Below are 26,315 nucleotides of genomic sequence, written 5' to 3' on the forward strand. Positions count from 1 at the left end.
ATAGTTTACAGAATACACTGTAAAATTAAGGAAGATTTTAAACTTTACATGTATTTTAATTATTACCGTTATTCAATCATATTTTATTTATTTATATGCCTATCTCTCCTTCTAGAAACTGAGATTCTTAAGGGTAGGGCTTGGTATTGTTAACACTCATCACAGTGCCAAAGGGATCACTGTTATTTGATAAAGGAGGAGAGAAGAAGAAATGAAAAAATCCTCACAGTGTTCTTACTGGATGGGTTGCATAGTAAAGGTAGGGATTTGATATTTGTCATAGAAATTGATGAAAGTTAATCAGTTATAGATTATCAGACATTTATATCATATAAAACCTAATTTTATATAGTAAGACAAGAAATGAAATATGGTTTTCAAGGTGGGAGGGAAAGAAGAAAGTAGGGAGAACCATATTTAATGAAAACCCACTATGCCTCTATGGCTGTATTGCAACTTTACTAAGTTATCTCATTTAATGTTCACAAAACCCCTGCATGACAGGATGGAGTTAATAACTCCATTGTAGATATGTGTTATTTGTGATGTAACTTGTCTAAGACTTTGTGACTACTGTATGTCAAAACTAAAAAGAGAACACAATTCTGTAGGCCTCCCAAATTTTTCTATACCACCCAGCTTCCCTAATAAAGTAATCTGCAAAGAAAGGGTCTAATAAAAGAAAATCACAGACATTTTGTTATCCAACTTTTAGTTGTTGGAAACAGAGTTACAGGTGCCTCTCATTTTATAATGCTGTGGAATATGTGCACATCAAATTTCTTTCATCCAATTGACATTTAATTGTTGATATTTAATTGGCTATGGTCTGAATATTTGTATGCTGTCCAAAATTCTTATGTTGAAATCTTAAACCTGAAGATGACAGTATTAGAAGGTGGAGCATTTTGGGAGAAGTAATGGTCTGTGAACTGGGAAACAAACCCCCAACCAGACAACAAATCTGTTGGTGCCTTTATGTTGGACTTCACAGGCTCCAAAACTGTGAGAAATAAGTGTTTTTCTAAGCTACCCAGTTTATGGTATTTGGGGTTTTGTATTATTGACTAAGACAATTAGTTTTGATTTAAAATGTATGATTCTCTGTTTAAGAATCATATCAGGTTCCTGCTAATCTATAAATGAACTTCAAATGTAGTAGGGTACTTCACTATTTTAAGAAAGCAGGAATCCCTTAGTAAATTATTAAATTCAACTTGCTTTGTATGATTTTTAATTCTGGAATATACCTGGAATAGGTCTATAATAAATCTACATGGTGATAGGAACTTTTCTCTACTTTAACCTTCAGAATATGTGAACATATTTTTAAAAAGTCTTGAAAGACAATATGTTAAATAATAAATAAATTTCTGATAATAAAACCATACATTTTTCACTTTCTAATTAAAGTCAAGAATGTATTTGTTATTTGAAAAATCAGCATAGTATTGAAAATGTTTTCTGACTATGCTCAATAATACAAAATGAAATTAACACAAAATATTTTAACCCTGGGTTAGAATCCTAGCACACACAGTCACTTGACTCTTAACAGCTCTATCTGCATAACAGAAATCTCTCTAGATTATTTTATATATCTAAAGTAAAATTTTACTGTGAACTACAAGAAAAATGAATCTTATATCATCAAAAACAGCCAAGGCAACTAAAGTGATTTGTTCAGACGTTCAAGTATTTCAATAAAGGAGACCCCAAATATAAGGGTATTAATGCCCTTTATTCCCGTTATTCCTCCTTTACAGAATAGAAAGTACCTTTATGATAAGAAATAGCCCACAACTAGTAAGTAATACTGAAATGATAAGAATAACAATTTACACATGATTGAGTCACAAAGGAGGACCAACTATTGTTTATTTCTAGTGACGAACTAGACATCAGTCTGGGCACTTCAAAATTGTTTTGATTCAAAGTTTTCACATTTGGCTTTTTGAGTTTTTTCTTTCTTTCTTTCTTTCTTTCTTTCTTTCTTTCTTTCTTTCTTTCTTTCTTTCTTTCTTTCTTTCTTTCTTCTTCTTTTTTAAAATTATACTTTAAGTTCTGGGATACTTGTGCAGAACGTGCAGGTTTGTTACATAGGTATACAAGTGTCATGGTGGTTTGCTGCACCCATCAACTTGTTATCTGCATTAGTATTTCCCCTAAAGGTATCTCTTCTCTGTCTCCCCACCCCTTGACAGGCCCGGTGTGTGATGTTCCCCTCCCTTTGTCCATGTGTACTCATTGTTCAGCTTCCACTTATGAGTGATAATATGTGGTGTTTGGATTTCTGTTCCTGTGTTAGTTTGCTGAGAATGATGATTTCCAGCTGCATCCTTGTCCCTGCAAACGACATGAACTCATCCTTTTTATGGCTGCATAGTATTCCATGGTGTATATGTCCCACATTTTCTTTATCCAGTCTATCACTGATGGACATTTGGGTTGGGTCCAAGTCGTTGCTATTGTGAACAGTGCTGCAATAAACATACGTGTGCATGTGCCTTTATAGTAGAATGATTATAATCCTTTGGGCTTTTTGAGTTTTACTACCTCACTTTAAAAAATTCACTTTCATAAATGCATTTTGCTTAAGATTATGTTGGTTTACATTCTCTTAAAGTCGTATGCCTTGCTAACAACCCTAATTTACTGGTAATTCTCCAAATTCTTAACTGTTTCAAATGTTACATCTCAACACAATTTAAATCATGTTACTTCCTGCACAAGACCCTAGAATGGCTTCCTATTAACAATAAAATTAGTAGTGGACACTTTAGAACTCACTTCTTTTTTCACTTTTCCCGTTGTTCCTTAAGTCAATTCCACTTTCAATAAGTGTTTTTCTTTACTATTTTAAATAACATGTTTCCTGCTTCCAGATTTTACTCATTTTTGTTTCTTCTTACTGAAAATTTTAGAATTGTTTTACACATTGTTTATATTTCCTATTTTACAAAATGCTTTTACAGGTATGATTTAATTTCATATCCCCTTGCTACCCTCAGGTTCATCCTATATTCCGTTTACCTGTATTTGAAAATGCAAATCTTTCTGCCGTTTTCCCCATTCGAAAACCATCAGTGAATTTCCATTGCCTGATTCCTTACTGTGAAGTTTCAAAGTTCTACCACAATTCCCCTCAAAATGCCCCTCCAGGTTAATCTTCACCCACCACCCTTCACAAGCACTCTGTGTTGTAACCACATTATATGTTATTCTACCCCAAGGATGTTTATTTTCCTGATGCTTGCTCCTTAACTTACAGTCTTCTGTCTTCTGAAATGTGCGATGATACCTTTCTCCCACCATTTATTTTTCATGTTCTTTCATATTCAACATGTTATTTTAGGCCAAGAGGAAAATCACCCTCCTTTATGAAAGGTTTCCTGCGTAGTATCTCCCAGAGTGTATATGTAACATATTTTCTTTATCCAGTCTGTCATTATTGGGCAGGTTCATTCCATGTCTTTGCTATTGTAAATAGTGTTGCAGTGAACATACACATACGTGTGTCTTCATAATAGACTGAATTATATTCCTTTGGGTGTATACCCGGTAATGGGATTTCTGATTTTAGGTATTTGAGGAATTGCCACTCTGTCTTCCACAATGGTTGAACTAATTTAAACTCCTACTAACAGTGTATAAGTGTTCCTTTTTCTCTGCAACCTGACTGGCATCTATTTTTTTGACTTTTTAATAATAACCATTCTGATGGGTGTGAGATGGTATCTCATTGTGGTTTTGGTTTACCTTTCTCTAATGATCTGTAATATTGATCTTTTATTAATATGATAGTTGGCCAGATGTGTGTCTTCTTTTGAAAAGTATCTGTTCATGTCCTTTGCCTTTGCCCAGTTTTTAATGTTTTTTTTTTTTTCTTGTCAATTTGTTTAAGTTCCTTATACGTACTGGATATTAGATGCTTAGCTTGCAAAAATTTTCTCTCATCTGTAGGTTGTTGGTTCACTTTGTTGATAGTTTTCTTTGCTGTACAGAAGCTCTTTAATTAGGTCCCATTTCTCAATTTTTGCTATTGTTGCAATTGCTTTTGGCATCTGCCTCATGAAATTTTTGTGAGTTCATGTGTCCAGAGTGGAATACTATGTAGCCATAAAAAAGAACAAGATGATATCCTTTGCAGGAACATGGATGGAGCTGGAGACCATTATCTTTAGCAAACTAACACAGGAACAGAAAACCAAATACCCCATGTTCTCACTTATTAGTGGGAGCTGAATGATGAGAATACATGAACATATGGGGGGGAACAACACACACTGGTGACTATCAGAGTGTGGAGGGTGAAAAGTGAGAGAGGATCAGGAAAAATAACTAATGCGTACTAGGCTTAATACCTGGGTAAGCAAATACTTTGTACAACAAACCACATGACACAAGTTGACCTATGCAGCAAACCTGTACGTGTACCCCTGAACTTAAAATCAAAGTTAAACATTTGTTTAAGGTAAAAAATAACAGATTTTGGGGAGGCTGTGGCTGCAGAGAAAAGGGAAAACATACACAGTTGATGGGAATGTAAATTAGATCAGCCACTTTGGAAGGAAGTTTGGAGATTTCTCAAACCACTAAAACCAGAAGTACCATTTAGCCCAGCAACACTATTACTGGGTGTATACCATTCTATCAAAAAGACACTCACAGTTATATGGTCATTTAAATACTATTCACAATAGCAAAGACACAAAATCAACCTAGGTGCTCATCAGTAATGGATTGGATATAGAAAATGTGGTACGTATACATCCTAGAATACTATGTAGCCATAAAAAGAATGAAATCATGTCCTTCGCAGCACCATACTTGCAGCTGGAGACCATTATCCTGAATGAACTAAAGCAGAAGCAGAAAACTCAATAACATATTTTTTCACTTATTAGTGTGAGGTAAGCATTGGGTACACATAGACATAATGACGGGACTAGACCCTGGGGACTCCAGAAGGATGGAGGGAGAGAAGGACAGGGCTGAAAAACTTCCTATTGTGTACTATGCTCACTACCTGATTGACAATATCATTCACACCCAAAACTTCAGTGTTACACAATATAACCTTGCAACAAACCTGCATATGCACCCCATTAATCTAAAATAAAAGTTGAAATTATAAAACTTAAAAAAATCGTAAAGTTTCCCTGGGAAGGGCAGCCATAGTGGATTGCTACTCCCTCCTCAAGACTGTCTTAGCTTTTATGTATTGTTCTTAACAGGAACCACACCTTGATATATAGGTGTGTATGTGTGTTTTCTTATTGTATATGTTCATTTCCTTAGGGACAGAAGCTATATTACCTTTCTCTGTATTTCAGTGTATCTACATTTTTGTGTATGTAGTCAGCTTATAAGTGCTTGCTAAAATTGAGTGAAAAAATAGGACCAGAGGTATCTTTACCCAATAACTGTCTGGATTGTGAGATGAAAACACAGCTCTCTAGCCAGCTGGCTATTTTTCAAGACTTTACTGTGTACATCTTTCCATTCACTTTCATCTTCCTGCCATTTTAGATGTCTCATGTCCTTTGTTGTTTTCCCTAGAGGTCAGAAAAAGAGGCTCTGAGGAAGTTAGATAATTAACTTCAAACTTGTGTGGTAACAATGAAATTCCTGGAAATACAAGGATGGATAATGACCTATATTGTTTTAATCACGTATTTTCTCTATAATTATCCTCTGCCCAAGTCAACAGAATGGAGTGCATTTTACCCATCCTTCCAGATAAACAAAAAACACTTGATAAAAATGAAAATAATGGGCCCTATGATACAATTAAAACGATTTCTAATACACTGAAAGAAAAAAAATTACTTAACCCGTCACAACAAAGATTTTTCGGTGTCCTTTATCAAGGCCAGACTATAGCAAGTTATGTCCATGGTAATAGTTGTTAACTTGGCTCGTTCTGCTACCTGAGGATATTTTCTGTCTAACCTCTTTAAGGAAGGAGAATATACTAAATTAAATGGATTAAAATGTAGCATATACTTGATTTGTATGCCTGACTGTAAATTAACTTACCAGTCAAAGCTGCTGCTTTTTCTTCTTCTTCTTTCTTCTTCTTTCTTCTTCTTCTTCTTCTTCTTCTTCTTCTTCTTCTTCTTCTTCTTCTTCTCCTTCTCCTTCTCCTTCTCCTTCTCCTTCTCCTTCTCCTTCTCCTTCTCCTTCTCCTTCTCCTTCTCCTTCTTTCTTCTTTCTTCTTTCTTCTTTTTTGTTTTGTTTTGTTTTTTTGACACAATCTCACTCTGTCACCCAGGCCAGAGTCAGTGGTGTGATCTTGGCTCACTGCAACCTCTGCCTCCCGGGTTCAAGTGATTCTCCTGCCTTATCCTCCCAAGTAGCTGGGATTACAGGCACGTACCACCACGCCCATATATATATATATATATATATATATATATATATATATATATATTTTGTATTTTTGGTGGAGATGGTGTTTCACCATATTGGCCAGGCTAGTCTCGAACTCGTGACCTTGTGATCCACCCACCTCGGCCTCCCAAAGTGCTGGGAATACATTTGTGAGCTACTGCAACCGGCCCCAAAGCTTTTTAAAATAAAGATTCCAAGGCTACTCTAAGAAATCCTAATTCAGTAGCTGTGAGTTGATTTTTTAAAAATGTCCCCATATGAGCTAAATGCAGGCAATTCATAAACCAGTATGTTGTATATTTCTTCTGCATCTGTATGAGTGAGATTGTATATTGGCGAATTTTCTGACGACCTTACCAAATCTATGCTAAAAACAAAACCAAAATCTTACTTTCTTTATGAAGCTCTACCCTATTTATTTCTTCATTTCTTCTATTTTTCATTTTTCCCAAAAGTAAAATTAACTAATTAATTATGTAAGCACCATCTATATGCAGAAAATCATGTGATAATGTAACATGGCTCCTGTTTTCAAGTTATTTGCAGTATAAATAGAGAACCACACAAATTAACAAACAAAATTATTATAAAAGTGTATATAGTTGGAATAGATCATTACAGAGTCATTGGGGAAAAACAGAGATAATCACTTCTGTTAACGTGGGCAAGATAAATCATGACATCAATAATTATAAGAAAATTAATATCAAACACATAATACTATAGTTGTAAGTACATTTCTTATATTAACTTATCTAATATTCAGAGCAATTCTGAGATAGGTACTATCATTGTCCCCATAATAAATATGAGAATCTGATACAAAACAATGTCACGTACTTGTCTCAGATCATGGTTCTTGAATGGTGGAGTAAGGTTCATATCCAGGCATTCTTTATTCAGAGCTTGTGCTCCTAAAATAATTAATAGAGGAGGCAACTTTTAAAAGGTTGTAAAGAGGAGGAAAAATCATTTCACAGAATGAAAAAAAAAGATGAATGGAAAGGCAAATGTTGTGGCAAAGAAGCTATGGAAGCTGTTGACAGCAATCTTCAAGAGTCAGTCTGAAGGAGTTGATGTGAAACGAGTTAAAGTACAATGACAATCTATCACTTTCTTCCATCTGCCTACTTGTTTATGTTGCTTCTCTAGCCAACAACTTTCATGCATTCATTTATCATGCACTTGCCATGTTAATTTGGGCAAGACATGAATCATTGATGTGGACACTCCTGGATACCTTTGGAGTCCTTCCATGACCTTTAGAAATCACATAAAAATTTTTAGAAATACTGATGATTGTTAGAAAAGTGCACATCTTTTTCGAAGAGCTTAGTAATGTATATTTGTGAATGACTCAATGTTGACTTAAAAGGCCGTTTGAATCATGAATGGCAAGATGTAGTTCCAGAATCAGTATTATTTCATATAATTTATTATTTGGGAGGCTAAAACAAGAGTGTGCTTATTAAGTTTTGGATGACAGGATGTTGGACATGGTTGATAGAATTTTGGATATAATAGGATTAGAATTCAAATGAACTTTGACAAATCAGAGAAATATTCAGATTTATATTAGCTGCATAAGACCAATTCAGAGTGTACTTTGGTTATAAGAGAAATTAAAATATGGAAAGTTGCTGGCTAAGAGTAGTATTTGAGAAAGACATTTGAGACACAAGGACTAGCTAAAGGGCATAGTGCTTTCTTTCTATTCATTCAGCAAAGTCTAGTTTTCTGTTTATAATGAAGAACAGCATAATTTGATTTGCATTTTGGAGGACTTGTGAAATGAATTTGATACCTGTCCAGGTTTATCTTATATCAGTAAATCAGTTTCTAGCAACAAAGCTATAAAAATAACTTTATAGATTCCATTTGTAGTAATCAGCATAACTTTGTAAAAAGTTAGATATTAGTTAAAAATAATTTTTATAATCAATTATTACATTAGACCAAAGATAATTTTTCTATCTAACCCCCTCTTTAAGGAAGGAGAATGTACTAACTTAAGTGGATTAAAATGTAGCATATACTCGGTGAATTTAGAATTTGCGAGGGAGATAGGTAACTCCATTCTGAAGGAGCAGAATTTAACTTTTGGCATGAACTTTGGACTGCTTGCTTTGCTAGAATTACATTGGCAGATGATTCATGTGATATTTCCAGCAGTAAAATCTGCAAAGTATCCTACCCAATGTGGTTGCTTAAACAGTTAAATCCTGTGCAATCATAGAACTCCCACTGAACCAGTGATTATCTGTATGATATATTCTAATGTACTGAGCAACTGTGTAACGATCATGTGGATTGATTGTTCATTTTACTAACTTCTTAAAGGGATGGAGTGGAAAAATTATACAGTGCACTGTTCATTGTACTAAATCTGCTTTTTGATAAAAGCAGAATGTGGAATTTAGAAACGTAATTTTCATTACTTGTTGGAACAGATTTTCTTATTTAGAGAGAACATCTTTTTTTATTATTATTATTATACTTTAAGTTCTAGGGTACATATGCACAATGTGCAGGTTTGTTACATATGTATACATGTGCCATGTTGGTGTGCTGCCCCCATTAACTCATCATTTACATTAGGTATATCTCCTAATGCTATCCCTTCTCCCTCCCCCTTCCCCACAATAGGCCCTGGTGTGTGATGTTCCCCTTCCTGTGTCCAAGTGATCTCATTGTTCAATTCCCACCTATGAGTGAGAACATGTGGTGTTTGGTTTTCTGTTCTTGCGATAGTTTGCTGAGAATGATGGTTTCCAGCTGCATCCATGTCCCTACAAAGGACACGAACTTGTCCTTTTTTATGGCTGCATAGTATTCCATGGTGTATATGTGCTACATTTTCTTAATCTTGTCTGTCACTGATGGACATTTGGGTTGATTCCAAGTCTTTGCTATTGTGAATAGCGCTGCAATAAACATACGTGTGCATGTATCTTTATAGCAGCATGATTCATAATCCTTTGGGTATATACCCAGTAATGGGATGGCTGGGTCAAATGGTATTTCTAATTCTAGGTCCTTGAGGAATCGCCACACTGTTTTCCACAATGGTTGAAGTAGTTTACAGTCCCACCAACAGTGTAAAAGTGTTCCTATTTCTCCACATCCTCTCCAGCACCTGTTGTTTTCTGTTTAATGATTGCCATTCTAACTGGTGTGAGATGGTATCTCATTGTGGTTTTGATTTGCATTTCTCTGATGGTGAGTGATGATGAGCATTTTTTCATGTGTCTGTTGGCTGTATGAATGTCTTCTTTTGAGAAGTGTCTGTTCATATCCTTTGCCCACTTTTTGATGGGGTTGTTTCATTGGAACTCTTTATAATAAAATCAACTTACCAAAAAAAAAAAAAACAGAATAGAAAGATGTATTGATTACCATAAGCATGACACTCAACGACTTAACAATTATTTTAGGTATATTTTCCAGATTATAATCTTACTTTGTCCAGACTTGAATGCTGTTTTTGCCGTAAAAATTTAAAACATAATGTATAAATATTTAAATTAGATTAACTTTAGAAAATTTTGAAATGTATCATATAATTATTTATTATTTAAAATTTAAATGATAGAAATTACTATCAATACCTAAAATATCATTTATAATCAAAATATTATTATTATATTTTATTATATTATATCTTAAATATTATATTTTAATATAATTTGTACTTGTCTGTGTGTAATTATAGTACTGTAAACCAAAAATATCAATTAGAGGTAATATATGGATTCTAGGATCAACCTAATCATTATAGTAGAATGTGATGTTACTATTTGTATCAAGACCCCATAGACTTACCTACAAAAGGAGTTAGGAAAATAATTTTAGTAATAGTTTCCAATAATATAAAATTGACGATTTAGTAACCTACATATAATGAAATGCCAGCCCCAACATTTTTTCATTCAATTTGGATTTTAATTTTACTGAATGCCTGCATTGTGACTTGTGAGAGAGAGAGGCATGGAACAGGATGGATTAAAGCTGAATAATACTCAGACCCTTCTTTGATATTTTTAAAAATTCTGGTAGTAGAGAGTTATTAGTAACATAGTGATGGCAGTATTCTCAGGAAAATGAAGTTTTGTCATGATTCCCTTGCTCTATTTTCCATTGCTCTAATTCTGACCTCCCCCTTTAAGAAGCTAAATTGGAAGAAGCAAAACTTTGTATTAAAATGCCACAGAATTAGACTATTTAACTTTCATTTTCCTCAAAGAAGTACAGCTGAATGAAAACATGAGCACATTACCATTCAAAAGTTCCTGGTCATCTTTTGGTCAGTAGATGTATTCAAACTTCCTTTTGATGTATCAGAGAGCACTAGGCCAATTAGTTTATCTTGCTTACATCATAATAACAGCTACCATTCCTTGTGATAAAATCTGTACAAATTAGGGTTCTCCATAGAAACAGAACCAATAGGAGATACATGTGAAGAGATTTATCATGAGGAAATTGGCTCATTCAGTTATCAGGCCTGAGAAGTCCCACAATCTGCCTTCTGTTAGCTGGAAACACAGGAAAGCCAGTGGTGTGATTGCAGTTTGAGCCTGAAGGTGTGAAAACCAGGGTAGACAATGGTGTAAATCTCAGTCCAAGGTAGGAATAGACTGATGATCCAGCTCAAGCAGGTAAGCGGGAAGCAAAAGGGACACATTTCTCCTTCCTCCCACTTTTGTTCTCTTAAGGCCCTCAAACAGATGGGATGATGCCCTCCCATGTTGGGAATGTCAGTCTGTTTTTCTGAGTCCACAATTCAAATGTGTATCTTGTCCAGAAACACACTCACAAACACACCCAGAAATAATACTTTATCTGGGCACACTGTGGCAAAGTCAAGTTGACACAGAAAATTCACCATTACATGAAGGCTCAACGGGAGCTTTCCTAACAGTAGCCTGTATTTAAAGATCTGTGTATGTGCAAGGCATCTTTCTAGGGGCATTGAATGTATTAACTCGTTAATACCAATAACGTTATTAGGTGCTATTATTGCTTTTATTATGATGAGGAAACTGAGCAGAGAAGGTAAATAACTTGCCCAGGGAGACACAATGACAGAAGAAGGCAGTGTTCTAATTCAGGCACTCTGGCTCCAGTGTTTGGAATATTACTCACTTGAGCTCTGGGTAACACTAGCTGAAACTCCAGAACTGCATTCTGTGAAATTCAAAGCTTTCTCTAATACTTTGTGAATTGCCGATAATGCTCTTTTTTATGGTCATCTTGACTCCTTTGCAAACATGCAACCACTTATCTGTACCACATGAAACCAGCGTCTTTTACTTGGTTTTCACAAGGGAAAAAAACTGCTTACAAAAAAGTTTCTGTATATGGTAAAGGAAGAGTCTAAGCTTAGCAAAAGCCAAACACTCCAAATGAAATATAAACATTCCCATTCTCAGATTTTTTTAACTCCCTTACTCCTGATAATACTCAGTCCTGTTCTTCCTCACAGTCTGCTGTTTTATATCATCCTGATTTTCTCAGTTCTTCCCTCTTTGAGGCAAAATGGTTCTTCTCCCCTCCTCTTGCAAAGCAGTTTCTTTGCAACCGTTTTCTTCATGGACCGTTCTTGCTTTGAGATCACATGTTTTGTCTCGGTACACCTACCCTTAAAGTATTTTCCCAGGCAAGCACTTCCCACCCTAGAGGACTCTAGGAATAGCAGCCAGGATGATACAATTTTAAACTCCTTTCCATACTGCCTATTTGATGCTCATTATGTATGAGGCCATTATGTGTCATAACATTACTTTTAATTCTCATGACTTTCCCACGAGGTAGATTTTTATCATTACCATTTTAGAGATGAGGAAACTAAGTTCCAAGAAAATTAACTCATTTTTGTGTGGATTCAAAGACATTAAATGCAAGAGAGCACATCCCAGCTCTGATTCCAAAGTCCATATTTTTCCAACGGTACTTTCTCATTTATATTATGGATATTTTTAAATTCATTATTTAAACATAGTATTTAATGATTAAATGTTTTGCATGTATTACAGGTTCCATTTTCTTCTGAAAGAGATCAGCTTGGTAGCTATGGTGTGAAAATGGAATGGATGGTCATTTTTCCTACTCAAATATGACAATAATTGAACTATCACATTTCTTTCTACCATTTTTAAAGTTGCAGAGTACAAGCGTAATGGAAAGAAGAATGTTTTGCTTTGTTTCCTATTAAACTCAGAAAAATAAAAGTAAATATACATATAAAATAATTTGTTTTCTGCATCACTTTTCTGAGTTTCAAAAGAGCATTATGGATGGGAATACCATTTTTATCAATAAATAATATTTGAGGAACATACCGGGAATATACTGATAAATATTTACTTCTGATAGCTGTAAGTGATGGTTATCACCAAAGGCAGAATGAAACTTTTAATGTAACTTGCAAGTTTTGAATGTGTATATTTATACATGAAGTCAAATGTAAGTTCTCCTTGGACAGTTAGGAATTGAAGGCTATATATAATATTTGCCATTAAGAAGATAATTATTTTCTAGATATTTAATAAAGTCTATGCCCCGTGACACTGATGATTCAGAAAGCAGGTATTTGCCCTCTATAATGTACTGACTTTGAAAACAAAGATGGCACACATATGTCATTCGTAAAACATAACTTTTGAATAAGATTTCCAATTGATCTCACACTCATATACTCATTGATTCTTGATATTCTTATATTTTAAAAGACCTGTGTTATTAAAGTAACATTGTATAATATGATCATGACTTCCCTTTTCTATAAATAAATTTCCTCTTGAGTAATAAGAATTCCAGACTGTATAATTGTGTTTTAGCAATATAAGTAATACATGTTTCCAAAAAGTTTAGATCTTGATTTTAGCCAGTAGATTTTTTGAAGATATGTTATTATTTCACTTCCACTCAAACAATATATATGGCTATTTTGATTACAATTCATTTAAACCGTAAATTTATTTATTTCTGAACTTCATCTTTGGAGGTTTTTTTGGTCTATGACATAATTTTTCCTGCTAAGTTACCTCCTCATAACATATATTTACATATTAATATACCCTATTAGTCTTTAAAAACATATTATCTTTAAAAAAAATCAATTCATTTTCATCAAAAGTGATATATTTGTACCAAATGTAATTGTGATTCTTATGAATAATAGTAGTCTTGCCCAAAGTAGTTTAATTTGATTTCTCTTTCTGTCTTACATGAGGCTAATTTAGAAATGATCACTACTAAAAATAAATAAAATTTACTTATCAGAATAGAGTATCTATTAAAATTTAGTTCAAGTATCAGTTTAAAAAATGTACTAAATGCCCATTAATCATGTTGGATATATGTCTAATATATCTATTCATGAATGGAAACTATTTAGAATAGTCTTAGTTACTTAAATATATATTTTTTGTTAGTTTTAGCCCTATATCAACTGCACAATTATGAATGCTAGAAGAATTTTGGTAAGTATTTATAAAGTCAATACTTCATAAAATCATTATTCATTTTAAATACATTGAAAAATAATTTTTGTATAAAAATGTGAATATTAAGATACTTTATATTACTAATGCAAAAAAGCTCATATTTAAAGAAAATAAAATAGTTTGTTTTATATTTTAGTTTTTGACAATAACTAATTTTATTATAAAAGATATACCATGATCTTACCTCATTTAATTCAAATCTGATGAGAAATGAGGGATATTGTTATGTGGGTGGTAATTTACAGATAATCAAAAGGACCTGGATTCAAATAAAATTGTCATTTTTTTACTCACTAGGATAAGTTACTTCTCTGATTCTCTGGACTATATGATATAGATTCTGGTCTGAAGGCCTCAGCTACATGTGTTGAAAGAAAAAACATGGGCATTCACTGATTCCATTCATGTCTGTTGGATTCCTGAGGTCTAATGGAGATAGAAGGAGCAAAAAGACTCAGCTTTGCAATCTGTTCTCCCTTGATGTTCAGATGTCTTCATTCACTTCCTTATTCAACTCTATTAGGAAAGTCCAAAATAATTTGAAATGCATAGTTTGTAAAGCCTTGAAATAACTATAACCTATAACATAATTCATGATGTTAATTAAATTAATAATTGTAAGAATTATGTGTATCTTTGCATAGTGCAGTTTGCTTAACTAATCTTGTATACACTAGCTTAAACCTAGAAACAAACTATCTATAGATCAGACAAAAAATTTCAAGTATATTTTGAATAAACTAGTGAGTTTCTTGGTTTTGATCCAAAATTAGAGGTACTATTGTTTTGTGGCTAATAACATGAAGTCAGTTAAAAAACAAACAAACAAACAAACAAACAAAAAAACTAAAAGAAAAGCTACTTTTTAAAAATCCAGACTCTGCAATACTCTACCTGAGTAACCTTGGGTAAGTTGCAAGTTATTTATTTAAGCTTGGCATGCATTTGGACATGTAAGCTTACAATGAATAAGAATAATAATAGGACCCACCTCATATAGAAGTTATGAGAATTACATAAAATATTGCATGTAAAGAGCAAATAATTCAGTGTATTTGCATTTGTGTATCTTGTGCATGGAACTCTTTTCCCACAAATGTGCAAGGCCCTTCCTCAGAAAGAATTTTCCTAACCCCATTTTAAATAGCATCCTTCACTTTCTCACCTCCCCTCATCACATCTCAAATAACATGGTCATGCATTAGAAAAAAAAAAAAAAAAGTCAAAAACCTGTCAGCTTTCCTAAACTGTTTCTTACAGGGTCATTCCTACTGACATAGTTCTCAAGATAAATTTTAATAAAGAGGAATCTTCTTTTTAGAACTTAGAAAACATTGAATGTCATACATCACTGAAAGCCTGAGTTCTTGGGGGACAGGCACTTCTGTAGTCATTTTGGTATACTTCAGCATACAATACTTTTCTAATCTTCAAAAATATTTTTAATTAAAGCAATTGTCATGCAACTGTGATGTTGTCACTTATCAGCATAATGAATTTAAACTGAAGGCCACTCTTACTGTGAGGATGAGTTGATTAGCTGGAGGGACTGCATTGGTAATAATTAGTCAGAAAAGTGCAGTGGTGCAAATCAATATCTTGGTGCTGAGACTTTCTTGGGGAAATCTAAACCATAACAAAGCTGTCAAGCTGCTGGGAGATAGGGATGTTGCTTATTTGTGTTGCTAATTTATTCTCTGTTATTTTACGTTTAAATACTGAATACATAAAAATCCAAAAAAAAATATTTGACTTAATAGTATTTAAGCCTTATTTGATCACCTGATCATGACCTTTTTTGAGAGGACAGGAGGAAGGATTATCAGAATTATTGTAATTTATTTTGGTCAGTGTTTAGCAAATAGCATCACTTGCTATTTAGCGTTATAACTTTTATATGAGTAATTTTATTTCAACTTTTTGCATTTATAAGGAGAGACAATATAAAATAGGCAGGACATTCTCTTGACTAGTGGAATTATAGTCATGGCCACTTAAACATCATGCTTCAAGAATGCTTCATGTAGAAGAGAACTGTCTCACTCATCATAGATTTTCAGGTTGTCAAGTATAATAACATCATCTGAAGAGTCCATTTATGGTAGGATTTTCAAAAGTCTTTGTCCTGTATTATACTCTTAAGTTTTTCTGCAAATCTGACACAGAATTTTGTGCAAAGCACAATTTTGGGGGCTCAGTTTGCTTATATTAAGAGATTGGAATTTGGTTTCAGTTATATTGCTGCCTACCAAATTACTCCAAACTTTGTGGAGTTATGCAAAAATGCTCATGGAATCTGTAGGTCATGAATTTGGAACTGGTAAAACAGGACGACTTGTCTTTTGCTCCATGATTTCTAGGAAGTCATCAGAGGGTAATGCAAACGATGGTTAGGGGCTAGAATTATTTGCCCACTACTCAATAGAGTAGTCACTATTTATTTTTAAATATCATTAATTAAAATGAAATACAATTAATAATTGAATTATTTGGTCACATTAGCCATATTTTAAATGTCCCATAGGCACAACATAGTGGCTCCCAATTAGAGAGTTTGGATATAGAGGACATTTCCAACATCATAGGAAGCTCTTTAAACTCTACTCATCTAGAGACATCTTCACTAACATGTCTAACACCTGAGTTGCGAATGACTCAGGTCTAGAACAACTGGGATTATTGATGTAAGTGTGTAGATGCAGTATTTCCATTAGGGTTTCTTAGATCATGGAAGCTGAATTCTAAGAGGAAGATTTTCAAGAGCATGCATTCCAAGAGAACCAGGCAGAAACTGTTTGGTCTTTTTGCCTCAGCTTCTGAAGTCACATAGGATTATCTCAGCACACCTTATTGGGCAATAGTGAGCCTACCCACCATTAGCATACTTGCCCAGATTTCAGGTGTGAGGGTAGAGAACCTCTCTACCTCTAGAAGCTTGCTGAGTTTTCTTAAAACAATGATTTTACATTGTTGGTCAGGAAGTTTATACATCCCCATTTCTTTACGATTGGTTACTGGTTACTGATGTTTTATTTTATTTCTTTGGTGATTTCATGTTTCTCTGATTGTTCTTAATCTTTGTGGCCAGTTGTTGGTGTCCATGAATCTGAAGAAGTAGAGATTTATTCTACTCTTTGCAGACTGGCTTGTTTGGGAAAGCCCTTCACAGAGACTTTGAGCAGGTTGGCTAATATGGTCCATGAGTGGGCTTGCAGCTAGAGTTCTCATGCAAGCTGGCCTTTTGCCGGTGCCCACTGGGATAGACCTATTTTTTAGGTTTGCAGGGGTGGGCCTTAGGCCTGGGTTTGCAAGTATGAGCCTGCAGCCTGTATCCACAGGGGCTGGCCTGAAGCCTATTTCCATAGGGGCTGACATGGTGCTAAGGAAGGCTTTTGATCTGCAAGGGTCATCCAGGTGCTGGGATAGACCTGTTCTCTGTGACTACAGGGGCCAGCCTGTAGGTTGGGTTCACAGGTGCTGGCCTGATGACTACCAGCGCAGTGCCAGGGTCAGTCTGGAGACTGGGGCCAGTAGGTCCACCCTTGCTCCTTGGTGGGCCTGGGGACTGAGTCTTGGGGGTGGGCCTAGAACCTACATTTGTGGGTCTTGGCTTTATGTTGGAGCAGCCTGAAGCTTGAGGCTGGTTGTGCTGTGTTAGATCCTACCTCTAAGTGGGAGAAATATCAAAGATCCTGTGACTATGATTTAAAAACTTGTAAATCCACAAGACTAAATCTTGTAATAATTGGTGCTTTAGAAAACTATTTATAAACATGATGGAAAAGGACCGAGTGATCAAACAAAGAAGACTTGGTGTAAAAAAAATTAATAGGATTTCAGGATTTTTAATGGAATTTAGTCAACTAATGTTCAAGGCTACTTTCTGAGGTGGTATTGTATGCCATGTTTGCCAACTGTATTTTATCATGGCACATTTTATTAAATTATCAGTTCTTCATATCTGGTAGTATTAAAGTTCCACAGAAAAGATTTAGGAAATGCTGGACTGAGTTTCTGTTAATTTCTAAAATCCTGTGATTCCGTTATTGCTCATGCTTCCTAAAGAAGTCTATTTAATACATAAAATTTTACATTATTTGAATTAAAATTAATTGATAGTTATCTGAGATTTAGATAAATACAATAATTTATTCTACTTGATTGAACAGTGTTTCCCCAATATTCATGTCCACCTGAACTGGTGAATGGGACCTCATTTGGAAATAGGAGTTTTCCAGTAATCAAGTTATGATAAGGCTGTCCTGGATTAAAGTATACAGTAATATTAAAAGATAAATTTGGACATAGGAATATAAAGGATACATAGAGGAAAGAAGGCCATATGATGATAGAAAGAGTTATAGCTGCAAGCCAAGGAATGCCAATCATAGGAAGATATAAGAAAGGCGTAGAACAGATTATTTCTTGAAGCCTTAAGAAAGAATCAACCATGCTGACATCTTTATTTCACATTTCTAACTTCCAGAAGTCTGAGAGTATAAATTTGTCATGTTTTAAGCCACATAGATTGTGGTAATTTTATATGTCAGCTCTAGTAAACAAATGCATTGTTCTTTGTTATTAAAAAAAATAACTTTAGGTAGATAGAAATAACTTTTTATGAAAAATCTAAAAGATAATTATAAGAAAAATTCTTTTTACATTGAAGTGTTATAACAAATTAAGCTTATTCTTTAGTTTTAATGTGTTCTTTCAGTGCTCAGAGTATTTTACTTTTACAGTTTGAATAGTAGTTTGTTTCCAAACTAGCTGCTACAAAGTCCTAAATAACTGGCCCATTTAATTTATTATTCAATAACCTTTATATTCTGAATATCTTAATTCTGTTACAGGAGTGTTGAAAAATTTATAAATTATATAGAAATTCAGTTAGTAAGTACCATATCACAAATTTGGTTACAATTCGGGCCAATTCATATTACCGATATGCATAGAATTTTCCCATTCTTTCTTTGATATAGTACTACAAATATGAGAAAAGCAATGTTATAAGTAATCTACTGATTTTGGTCAATTAATGGAGAAAAATCATTTACTTCGTATCAGAAAGGAAGAGGGAAGAGAAGAGGAGAGGTCTGGGAGGGCAGGGAAGGGGACAATTCATATCGTCCCCAATAACTACAGAGACTCTGATTCTTCAATAAAACTTAGTTTTACATTCCTCCCTTTGGATTCTGAGAGATATCCCTGTGTTTTTCACAATAAAAGGGGGGAGGGGGAGAGAGAGAATTTTACTTAATTAAACTGGGTAGAGTAGTGAATTTTTTATCTTAAAAATTATTTTTCACAAAAGCATAATATTGTATTCATTTTTTTTGAGATTTAATTGGTAATTATAACTATGGAGAGTTGTTACATGTTTTAAAATAATGTGAGTTTATTAGTAAAATCAAGCAGTAGGCAGTTAAAATGACTATTAATATTAACATGGGAAATAGTTTCCAAGATTAATCTGTATGCACAACGGGGATTCAGTAAGTATATATTCAGTGATATTTTGGACAATAGGTAGATCTTACCTGAAGAAATAATAAAATAGTGTATCTGTAGAGCAAGGAACTGTAGGTAACAACCATTAATATTATTTTCTATTTGTACAACCAAAATAAATAACTTGTTACAAACTGTATACATAATAGATGCAATCTTCACTATGTGAAAAGTGATTGTTAGCTGGTTTGTAACTTTAAAATTGAAAATACTTACGTCCATGCACTATTTTCAGCGTTAACCTAATCATAACAGTCAAATTTGGGGTTGATAATATTGTGGCTATATGTAAGATCCTTTTAATTTAATTATAAACGTATCTGTAGCTTATACATGTATGGTGTTTGGAGGTAATAGTGCTGTGTAATAAATCAAATCATGTATTAGTTATAGATAGACAACTTTCTAAAAATTTAGTATGTTTAAATATATATCATCAGCTAGTATTTTTCCCATGGCAGACATGGATATAACTCAGAGTGGAATTGCTTAAAAATTTCAAATTAAAAATAAAATAGTTTTAAAATGCCAAGCTTGCCTTGGCACTGTAAAGTAAATACTCATTATGTATAACATTATTGTTACATATGAGTAGTTACATAAAAATTTCAAAACATTGCATAATGTGACCATTATTATAAATATCAATTTTAATTAATACTCTAAGAACATCCAAAAATAACAAGCCCTTTACCATCGCTGTTTATTATTAATGGCCATAAGTCAAAGTTAGACATATTTTATTTGCTTTGAGATGATTTTTTGGTTATGATTTTATGGCCAGCAATGCTTGTTATGCATCCATCAACAAAAAGTTGTTGACCGCCTACTGCCAAAGAAAAATCTAAATGTCACCATCAAGACCATCATGGTGTGAGAAAACAAACCTATACTCAGGCAACTTCAGTATGATGGATGATTTATTAGAAAACATATCTGGGCACTTTGTATGAGTATCTGGGTACTTTGTATGAGGAAGGACATGTCGTTAAATGGAAAAGATGAAGCTGCACTGAGGAGAGAGTGTCCTGTCCAGTCCTGACATTTGTTCTTCTGTGCATTTGTGAATTCAGTGGTCATTGCAACTGGATTTCCTCTCTGTGCAAACAGCAACATTTTCTTTTTGTGGTAGATTTGTGGAAGTTTTTTTGGGGCTTTTCACGTGCATTTCAAGACTGCAACAAAGAAGGCTCTCTTATATTTTAAATTCTTTTAACTGTCACATCCTCCCCTTATCTTACCCAGTACTAAGCTGCTTCTTTCACACCTGTCTTTTTAATATTTTTCCTTTCATTCTCTTAACCCTTGAAGAGTCAGAGGAGAATCAGTACTCTACTGTGTGCTGTGATGAATCTGGCATCTCGATCTCCGTTATATCGTCTCATAGGAGAAAAAAAACTCCTTATAACTCCGGAAATATATATTGATTGATTGTATTTGAATGTATATGTAAATTCAATTTTTATTTACTACATACATTTTGTACATTTAAGAAATATGCACTATTTTTATTTAGCATAAAATAGTGCAGTGCAGAAAACATTTGATGGTCAACATATACGATAAACACAATAGTGAGTTGTTCATAAAATAATTTTATTGAGCTTATTTTATTTTGAGAATCTTAACTTTTTTTCTTACTTGACTTCAATAAAAAGTAGTTAGGTCATAACCTACAAGTAAAGATTTTATAAAATCCTCGTTGGAACTTAATTTTAGACCCAATATATTATACATATGTATAGATCTGGCTAATGACAATTTGTATCTTCTAAATAAGAACAAATTCATAACACTAGCCTCAAATTTGTCACAATAGGTCATCTTAGTGAACTTACGGAATTTAAGTAGTTTTAGTAAAAACAGCATTCTCAGATTTCCCTTTTTATTTTAAAGGTAAAGAAAATTTTTAAAGGAAACATTGACAGTGATATATTACTGCATATTAGTCTGTTGGTTCAGGAAAAAATCCAAAGTTTTATTGTATAAAGAATTTCTTCAATTAAAATATTATTAATTAAAACTATAAATTACTCACCTAAATGATAACATGCCCAACTACATATTATCTTGTCTATTATAATACCATCTTTCTTAGTTGGAGATATAGAAGACTAAAATGGCCTAACAGAAAACTTTTCTTATTATATAAACTTTGGTAGCTAACAATACTTTATAAAATCAAGTTTGTGCTTATTTTTACAAATTCATCAAATCATTAAAGTTTTAAAACTACTTTATCTTGGGCACAAGTCATTTACCTTCAGTGTTAGGGCTGTTTCACTGTTTTGCACAGAGACAAATCATTATTTAAATGTAACCAAATTGATATTTTTCTACCTCAGTCTCAATGTGTTACACAAGATACATGATTATTTCTGATGTAACCTTATTTATATGGAATATATGATTATTTCACATTTTGTGGTAACTGTTTATGGCACTTAAAAATATCTAATACAATTATTACCAAGTAATGCTATTTTTTTCCCATTGCTACCAAGTGTTAATATTTTTGCCCAAAGAAATCATATTGGCATTAACCTTATCTCAGAAAGTCCTTACTTATTATTAAATTAACTTTATTGCTTAAAAAAGCCACTCAAGATTAAAAGGTTGATTTGTTTAACATTGATATATTATAATAGAGGCTCTGGAAAGACTACAACTATTTTTGTTGAAAAAGTTCAATTTTAAATATGGAATTTTTTTATTATGCCTTGGGTTTAAAATGTTTATTTTCATAATTGAAATATCATAATCTGATATTTCATCTAACAATTTATTCTGTTATTATAAACCAAGAGCTATATTAATTTTTGCCATACACTTACTATAACTCAATTCCATAGTGCCTAAAAAGATTATTCTTAACAATGACTTTCAGAAAAATACAAACTAAGCAAATTCAAGATTTTAAATTGGGGATACTATTATTTAATCTGGATACTAATATAATTTATAGAAGATATAGTTGAAATCTTACAAATAGAGAGGCTTAATAAAAGTGTTTAAACAAAGCAACATTAGAAAAGTCAATTGTAAATATCAATATTAAATATATAAATACTGAATAAATTAAGTATATAAAGAATAACAAGAACTAATAAAAATCTGGTTAATATTTTTATAGCACTTTAAATCACTTTAAGTTATATATATGGTAGATTCTATAATCATCATCATAATAATAACTAACTTTCATTATGTTCTAGACATTCTTATAAATACCCTAAATGTATACATTTCGTTTAACCCTCTCAAGGATCACATTAATTTATTATTCAGAAGTGCTTTAGAAATTCTGTGACTCACTGGCATAGTGATTAAAGAGTATTCTAAAATTTCAGAAATGTAAAAATTGTTTTGAACTTTATTTTAATTTTATGTTTTCAAAGTTAATAATTTATATGTGGTAAATCCTAATTGGCCACAATATTTGATAATCAGGTAAAACTATTCAAGTTACTTTGTCATTATTATCTATTTGGAAATAATAATTGCATCTTTAAAAATGAGTATTCATAGATGAAAATATATTTTATATTTTCACTAGCTGTGTGTGTGTATGACTTTTAAGTTCTAGAACGTGCAGGCTTGTTACATAGGTATACATGTGTTACATAGGTATACATGGTGGTTTGCTGAGCCTATCAACCCATCATCTAGGTTTTAAGCCCCACATGCATTAGGTATTTGTCCTAATGTATGGAGAAAAGAAAAAGAGATCAGACTGCTACTGTGTCTATATAGAAAGAAGTAGACATAAGAGACTCCATTTTGTTCTGTATTTGAGATGCTGTTGATCTGTGACCCTACCCCTAACCTTGTGCTTGCAAGAGACATGTGCTGTGGTGACTCAAGGTTTAACAGATTTTGGGCTGTGCAGGGTGTGCTTTGTTAAACAAAAACCTGAAGGCAGTATGCTTGTGAAAAGTCATCACCATTATCTTAATCTCAGGTACCTAGGGACACATACACTGCCAAAAGTCACAGAGACCTCTGCCTAGGAAAGCTAGGTATTGTCCAAGGTTTCTCCCCATGTGGTAGTCTGAAATATGACCTTGTGGGAAGGAAAAGACCTGATCGTCCCCCAGCCTGACACCCGTGAAGGATCTGTGCTGAGGAGGACTAGTATAAGAGGAAAGAAGACCTCTTGGCAGTTGAGATAGAGAAAAGCATCTGTCTCCTGCCTGTCCCTGGGCAATGGAACATCTCAGTGTAAAACTGATTGTGTGTTCTGTTTACTGAGAAAGGAGAAAACTGCCTTAGGGCTGAAGGTGGGACATGCTAGCAGCAATGCTGCTCTTTATGCACTAAAAAGGTTTATGGAGATGTTTGCATATGCATATAAAGGCACAGCACTTTTCCTTAAACTTATTCACGTAACAGAGATCTTTATTCATATGTCTTACTGCTGACCTTCTCCCTACGATGATCCTATTATCCTGCCACTTCCCTTTTTCTAAGATGGTAAAGATAATGATCAATAAATACTGCAGGAACTCAGAGACCGGTGCCGGCATGGATCCTCTGTATGCTGAGCACCCGTCCCCTGGGCCCACTTCTGTTTTCTCTATACTTTGTCTCTGTGTCTCATTTCTTTTCTCAAGTCTCTCGTTCCACCTAATGAGAAATGCCCACAGGTGTGGAGGGGCAGGCCACACCTTCACTAATGCTCTCCCTCCCCTGGCCCTCCACCCCCACCATACCCTGGTGGGTGATGTTACCTTTCCTGTGTCCATGTGTTCTCATTGTTCAGCTCCCACTTATGAGTGAGAACATGTGGTGTTTGGTTTTCTGTTCCTGTGTTAGTTTGCTGAGAATGATGGCTTCTAGATTCATCCATGTCCCTGCAAATGACATTAACTCATCCTTTTTTATAGCTGCATCGTATTCCACGGTATATATTGTGCCACGTTTCCTAATCCAGTCTATCATTGATGGGCATTTGGGTTGGTTCCAGGTCTTTGCTATTGAGAACAGTGCTGCAATAAACACATATGTGCATGGGTCTTTATAGTACAGCGATTTATAATCTTTTGGGTATATACCCAGTAATGGGATTGCTGGGTCAAATGGTATTTCTGGTTCTAGATCCTTGAGGAATCACCACACTGTGTTCTACAATGGTTGAACTAATTTACAGTTCTTCCAACAGTGTAAAAGTGTTCCTATTTCTCTACAGCCTTGCCAGCATCTGTTGTTTCCTCACTTTTTAATAATGGCCATTCTGACTGGCGTGAGATGGTATCTCATTGTAGTTTTGATTTGTGTTTCTCTAATGACCAGTGATGTTTGTTGGCCACATAAATATCTTCTGAGAAGTGTGTGTTCATATCCTTTGCCCACTTTTTGATGGAGTTGTTTGTTTTATTCTTGTAAATTTAAGTTCCGTGTAGATTCTGGATGTTAGACTTCTGTCTGATGTGTAGATTGCAAAAATTTTCTCCCAATCTGTAGGTTGCCTGTCCGCTCTGATGATAGTTTCTGTTACTGTGCAGAAGCTCTTTAGTTTAATTAGATACCATTTTTCAATTTTGGCTTTTGTTGCCATTACTTTAGTTATGAAGTATTTGCCCATGCCTATGTCCTGATTGGTATTGCCTGGGTTTTCTTCTAGGACTTTTATGGTTTGGGGTTTTACATTTAAGTCTTTAATCCATCTTGAGTTATTTTTTGTATGAGGTCTAAGGAAGGGGTTCTGTTTCTATTTTCTGCATCCAACTGGCTAGCCAGCTTTTCCAGCACCATTTATTAAATAGGGAATCCTTTCCCCGTTACTTGTTTTTGTCAGGTTTGTTGAAGATCAATTGGTGGTAGATGTGTGGTGTTCTTTCTGAGGTCTCTGTTCAGTTCCATTGGTCTCTATATCTGTTTTGGTATGAGTACCATGCTGTTTTGCATACTGTAACTTTGTAGTATAGTTTGAATTCAGGTAGCGTGATGCCTCCAGCTTTGTTCTTTTTGCTTAGGATTGTATTGGCTATACAGACTCTTTTTTGGTTCCATGTGAAATTTACAGTAGTTTTTTCTAATTCTGAGAGGAAATTCAGTGGTAGCTTGATGGGAATAGCATTGAATCTATAAATTACTTTGGTCAGTATGGCCATTTACATGATATTGATTCTTCCATTGAGCGTGGAATTTTTTTCTGTTTGTGTCCTCTCATTTCCTTCAGCAGTGGCTTCTAGTTCTTCTTGAAGATATCCTTCATGTCCCTTGTAAGTTGTATTCCTAGGTATTTTATTCTCTTTGTAGCAATTGTGAATGGGAGTTCCTTCATGATTTGGCTCTCTGTTTGTCTGTTGTTGGTGTATAGGAATGCTTGTGATTTTTCCACATCAATTTTGTATCCTGAGACTTTGCTGAAGTTGCTTATCAGCTTAAGGAGTTTTTGTGCTGAGACAATGGGGTTCTTCTAAATATACAATCATGTTATCTGCAAATAGAGACAATTTGACTTCCTCTCTTACTGTTTGAATACCTTTATTTCATTCTCTTGCCTGATTGCCCTGGCCAGAACTTCCAATAATATGTTGAATAGAGTGGTGAGAGAGGGCATCCTTGTCTTGTGCTGGTTTTCAAAGGGAATGCTTCCAACTTTTCCCCATTCAGTATAATATTGGCTGTGTGTATGTCATAAATAGCTCTTACTATTTTGAGATACATTCCATCAATACATAGTTTATTGAGAGTTTTTATCATGAAGGGGTGTTGAATTTTATTGAAGGCCATTTCTGAATCTACTGAGATAATTGTTTTGTTTCTGTCATTGCTTCTATTGATGTGATGAATTACGTTTATTGATTTGCGTATGTTGAACCACCTTACCTCCGATGGATGAAGCTGACTTGATTGTGGTGGATAAGCTTTTTGATGTGCCGCTAGATTCATTTT

At 34.0% G+C, this 26,315-nt stretch overlaps 1 protein-coding gene across 1 annotated transcript in view; it reads left to right on the forward strand.

The window, feature by feature from the left end:
* The window catches only part of NEGR1 (neuronal growth regulator 1), an 885,521-nt gene that overhangs the window by 44,133 nt on the left and 815,073 nt on the right, over positions 1 to 26,315 (forward strand).

This window comes from Macaca mulatta, chromosome 1 (genome assembly GCF_049350105.2).
Source record: "Macaca mulatta isolate MMU2019108-1 chromosome 1, T2T-MMU8v2.0, whole genome shotgun sequence".
In the NCBI taxonomy this organism is placed as follows: Eukaryota; Metazoa; Chordata; class Mammalia; order Primates; family Cercopithecidae; genus Macaca; species Macaca mulatta.